Raw genomic sequence first — 5,690 nt, forward strand, 5'->3', positions numbered from 1 at the left:
AGGGGAATGCAATGTCAGAAGTGGCTAAGCCAACATCACATTTCTGTTGTTGGTGTAAGAATGGAACTCCCCATGAACCATGTGGATTGAGAATGCACAACGGGTCATTCTTTAGAGGAAAATCATTGCACTTTGCTAGGAGAGGGGAGAACAGATGATGGGTGGTAAGAGCAACATGCCCATAATACGGACAGTGTATTATGCCGTTTAAGAGCCTGACAGCTTCTGTCTGGGATCAAATCCCAGCCCTGCCATTATGTTATTTAGAAAAGGGGGATAATAGCAGTACCTCCTATATAGGGTTATGGGGACTAAATGAGATAATCCATGTAGAACACTTAGCACAGTGCGTGAGCATAGTCCATGATCTTTAAGTGATAATGATCACTATTGTGCATTAATTTGCATCCAATGAAAAGTGCTTTTTAAAGATTAATCTCAAAAAACAGAACAGTTTTGTTTTTTTTAATTTAAAGAAAGCCTCAGAAACTCATATGTACATAGGAAACTACAAGGAAGATCAAAGAAGTGATTACCAGGAGAGGCAGGAGAGTTTTGAGACTTTTGAAGGCAAGAAGGGCCTTGCGATGGGACACTGAGGTCTCTGGATGCTTGACCTGGGAGATGGGTCCACGAATGTGTGCTTTATACATACTCTTTAACAAGGTCACATGTTTCGTAGAAGTGAGGAGGTCAGCTGTTTCCTCTTCCTCCTGGAAACACAAACACAGACTGCATTTCCCAGCATTCCCAGCAGGGACTGTAACCATGTGACTGGTTCTGACCAATGAAACATGGGAGGAAGTGATGTTAATCACTTCCGAGCCAGGCCCATCAAACCTTTCGCCTGAGTCTCCACTCTTCACTCACTGCTGCTGGACATTGATCCCCAAGATCATCTTGAAACCCCCTTAAAGATGGTGGAGGCTGCATCATTTTGGGTCCCTGAATGACTGCCCCGAGCAGAGCTCTCCCCGCCCTGCCCCCACTGCCGCTCAGGAACACCAGTTTCAACTTTACAAAGAAATACACTTGTTTGTGTGTATGAAGCCATTGAGATCTGGGGGCTTAACAACAGTTAACCTACCTGAATTAATGAAGAACATAATGTTTTATATGCTTTTCAGTGTGTGTGATAGAGCTTACAATTAAATAGAACAAAGGAAAAAAGAAAACGAAGGCTGAACGGAGATCACGGGAATTAAGAGGAAAACAGACTTCCACATCCAAAGCGTTCACAATTTTTACTTTCTGGAGCAGGTTACACTTCAGGGGTGGAACCCAGGGGCCGGCTTTTCTGCTCCTTTTGCGTTAACTCTGAAATCTTCCTGAATGGCTTCCCCAGGGCATTGCTCCATTGATAGGGGAAGGCAAAAAGTGCTACTGAAAAGGACAACAGTTAAGAGCTGCTGCTCATTGAGAATTTATGACTGTCGGGCACCCAGCTATGCCCCAAACCTGAGGCATCTCTTTGGATACCGGGAGCAACTCTGAAGCAGGTATCCTTGCGCCCGAGAGAAGAGGTAAGCGGGACCTGGGCATTGATGAGCTGGAATTTCAGCGCTGTGCTCTTTTCCTTTGCAGAGACTGACAAAAAAGCAGAACTCTTTGCTGAACGGAGTGTCTGATGATTTGTGACGTCTGCCTGGACGTGGAGGTGGAAGTGGGGAGCGGCGGCGTGAGGGCGCCGCACAGCGTTTGACTTGCCGTCGAGGCCCTCTTCCGCCTCCCAGGAGGGAAAGGAGGCTAAGCCAGGAGGGCGCCTCTGTGGCCGCTGAACTCATCCTCCCTCTCTCGTCTTCTCGCTTCTGAGTGTTCGCTCAGGCGCTAACTGAATTCCATTTTTCTCTCTCCCTGAGACCCTCACCCAGGCAGTTCTCGTCTATATTATCTGCCTCAGCTCTCCGAAGAGTCTCTTTTACCACCTTCTTGAAAACTTTAGCTAAAAAAATAAAGGTTCGAGGCTTCCCACTTCTCTCCACCAGTCTGGCCTCTGTAGTAGAAAAAAAGGACCCAGAGGTGTCTCTGAGGTCTTCTCAGAGGGCTTGACACATATCAGGCCCCTTGGGGAGCTTTCCAAGCTCAGTTCCCAGAGAAGGCTGTCAAAGCCATCCTCCCCTGCAGAGGCACACCTCCACGAGAACACAGCGGCCCTTTCTTGGTCTTTTTTTCTGACACTCCGTTAAGAAGAATTCTTTCTCAGACTGGGGAGATAGGCTGATGGTCATGTCCAGATACTACAGGAATTCTTTTATTTGTGTGAAATTTGGGTACGGGAGAAGGTGGGCAAGTTTTTTTATGATGAAGAAAGTATATGATTTTAATATGGCCCAGTGCCCGTCGTATTTCATCCAGGAGAAAACACTATTAGGGACGAAGAAATCCAATCCCAGACTCTCCTCAGAAGGATGTTGCTGGAGTGGGTGGGGGGTGTAGGGGAGGAGACTTGACTCCAGCAGGACAGCGTGTTGCTTCCATGTGAGTTTCCACCCATTCCAGGCCTCACCGGGGAGATGAGGCTGTACTTCAGTACTGCCCAGAGAGAAAAAAGCCAAAGGCACACCACAGGACAGCGATCTTTTCCCCTTTTCTTTGCAGCAAAGATATTTCTGATCAGGGAAGCCAGCAACAGAATGCCACTGAGTCTCCCAGCCTCATTCATCCCCAATGGTGGTGACCACACCAGCCCCATGAGCTCTGGAGATACTCAGGTCAGTGTTCAAACGCAGGCTCCACTGCTTCCTGTTTGTATGACCTTGGGCAGGTCTTTCAACCCCTCTGGGCCTCACGTATCCCACGAAATTGCCGTGAGGATTAACAGAGTTAGGATACGGTGACGCCTTAGTACAGGGTTTGACATTTTTGCGGCGTTATATAGAGAAGTTTGGCCTCTGTTATTATTCTAGAAGAAGTTTTCAGAGTCTTTGGGGTGAGAGTCTAGGAGCTGGGGAGATCAGCAAGATGGGAAAAACCTAGAGAGAAGGAAGGGGAAGTGGGGAGAAAAGAAGAACTGGCATGTGGAGGGAGAGAGCTAGCCCCGCGGTCCCATTCTCAGGGAGTCCCCAATAGAGAGGCTAGCCAGGCTATGATTTGTTTCAAACACTTTCCTGTAGTAAGTCATTTAATTTTCAAAATAAGTCTAGATTGCAGGTACTATTTTTATCATTACATAGATGAGCAAGGTACAGAGAGATCAAATAACTAGCCCACTTCTTTGTGCACATGAGTATTTAAAAGTTCCTGCAAGTGTATTTTAAATTTCAATAACTTTTACCAAATTGTCTTTCTAAGGCAGAATATCAGTTTGTATTGACAGCAATCTTGTATAAAAGAGCCTGTTTCTTTCACACACACAGTACGTATAAATATATGTCATTAGGATAGGAGAAAACTCATATAATGTGTTGTAAATTTGCATGTGTTTTATTATGCCTAACATTGAGCATCTTTTTCTAAGTTTAAAAACCATTTTATTTCCTTTTCTGCGAACCATTAATTAAAGTCTTTTGCTCATCATTTTTATTAGCTCACTGGTCTTTATCTTAGTACTTTTTTTTTTAATCCCCCCCTTGCGGCTTTTTGTGTGCTGTCTGCTCTCTGTGTCCATTCGCTGTACATTCTTCTGTGTCTGTATTTATTTATTTTCCTCCCCCCTTGCAGCTTGCTTGCTGTCTGTTTTCTGTGTCCATTCTCTGTGGGCTCCTCTGTGTTCTTGCTTGTCTCCCTTCTTTTTTTGTTGTGTCACCTTGCTGAGTCGGCTCTCCATGGCGTCTGTGGGCTGGGCGGCGCTCCGCAGTGTGCGGGCGAGGCTGCCTTCACGAGGAGGCCCCAGGACACAAACCAAGGGCCTCCCATATGGTAGACGGGAGCTCATCTGATTGAGCCACAGAAGCTTCCCTATCCTAGTACTTAAAAATTTTTTTTTTTATTTTTTTTTTGATTTTTTAAATTGACTTTGTAATAATATTACATTAAAAATATATATGTGAGGTCCCATTCATCCCCACCCCCCCACCCCACCTCTCCCCCTCCCCCAGCAACACTCCCTCCCATCATCATGACACATCCATTGGATTTGGTAAGTACATCTTTGGGCACCTCTGCACAATTTTTTTAATATGTTAACAATAACCTGTATTCTTTCTTATAAATTATACTATTTTAAGATACATTATAAAATATACACAAAGCAGGTAATATATATGTCCAATAAAAAAATAATAAAAAGAACACTCAGGTTCTTTTTGTTATCAAGCAAGCAAGAGAGCAAGAGAGTGTTTTCTGTGCATGCTCAGGTTATATGACCTTCAGTTAAACAAGTTCAAAAGAAAGGAACAGATGACATTCCCCGCCCCAAACCAGTTTTGGCCTGCCCATGGTTTCACCTCCACACAGCTTAATAGAAACTTTCCTGGTGGTTTCTTTTGCAATTGCAGTCAACCTTTTCCCCACTCACCCCAGGGAACTATTATCCTGAAGTTTGTATCAATTATTTCTTTTGTTTGTAGTTTTATTCCATATGTATATATTTCTAAACAATATGTTGTTTACTTTTGCCTGACTGTGAACTTCACATAAATGGAATTATATTGTGTATATTTTTCTGTGACTTTCTGCTTTCATCTCATTACCATTTTGAGAAGCATCCATGTTCATCCCTAGAAGCCATGGCTTATTAATTTTCAATGCTATTAAGTACTGTAGGAGTATATTATTTACATGTGAAAAGTAAAACCTACCAGCAGTATATGATAATTTCCATTACTTTGCATTCTCACCAACATTTGGTATTGTTAGGCCCTGATGACGTATAGTGGTATCGCATTATGGGTATAATTCTTAAAGACTCTAAATGAGGGTAAGCATATTTTCATTTTTATGGACCATCAATATTTCTGTTCTCTGAAGAAATTATGACTTATCCATTTCCTATTGTATGGTTTATCTTTTTCTTATTGATTCATTAGTGCTCTTTATATATTCTATATACTAATCCTTGGTCAGTTATACATCTTACAGATATCTTCAATTTGTAGCTTGTCTCTCCACTTTATAGTATCATTTTATGAGCCAAAATTCTTAATTTTAACATATTCAAATTTATTTATATTTAATGATTTTTGATTTTTGCATCAGTTTTGAGAAATTTTTTCTCTGACATAATAGTATTCTCCTACATTACCTTCTAAAAATCTTAGAATTTTGCTTTTTGCATTTAAGGCTTTAATCCATCTGGAATTTATTTTTGTGTCAAATGTGAAATAGGAATCCAAGTTCATTCTTTTAGCATATGGCCAGTGGTCCCAGGACCAATGTTCATCCTTTTATCACTTGTCTTCAGTGCCACTTTGGCATAAACCAAGACACTTTACATACATGGGTCTATTTCTGGGCTCTCTATTCTTTTATATTGGTCTGTTTTTCTCTTCCTGCTCCTATTATACTGTGTCTTTCTTGTCATAGCTTTATAATAAACTTTATTATCTGGTAAGACAAGTTCCTCCCTATCTCTTCCTTCTTCAGAAGTGTTTGGACTATTCATGGCTCTTTTCTAGTTAAGTATCAGAATCAGCTTGACATGACATACTTGAGATTTTTATTAGAATTGCATTGTATCTATAGATCAATGATGTATTTTGATATTGAGAATTCCTTTTCAATATTCTACTTACTTAGCTCTTCTTTAATGT

General features: G+C 41.8%; 2 long non-coding RNA genes across 2 annotated transcripts; one reads left to right on the forward strand and one right to left on the reverse strand.

The window, feature by feature from the left end:
* Positions 1-451: 451 nt before the first annotated feature.
* LOC139436230 (uncharacterized) lies at positions 452-1,505 on the reverse strand. The gene is made up of 2 exons (XR_011645313.1): positions 1,088-1,505; positions 452-713 (listed from the first exon to the last, which is right to left on the reverse strand). It is a non-coding gene; the product is annotated as an uncharacterized lncRNA (long non-coding RNA).
* LOC131280238 (uncharacterized) lies at positions 840-3,516 on the forward strand. The gene is made up of 2 exons (XR_009187770.2): positions 840-1,499; positions 1,585-3,516. It is a non-coding gene; the product is annotated as an uncharacterized lncRNA (long non-coding RNA).
* Positions 3,517-5,690: the final 2,174 nt, after the last annotated feature.

This window comes from Dasypus novemcinctus, chromosome 2 (genome assembly GCF_030445035.2).
Source record: "Dasypus novemcinctus isolate mDasNov1 chromosome 2, mDasNov1.1.hap2, whole genome shotgun sequence".
Classification (NCBI taxonomy): domain Eukaryota; kingdom Metazoa; phylum Chordata; class Mammalia; order Cingulata; family Dasypodidae; genus Dasypus; species Dasypus novemcinctus.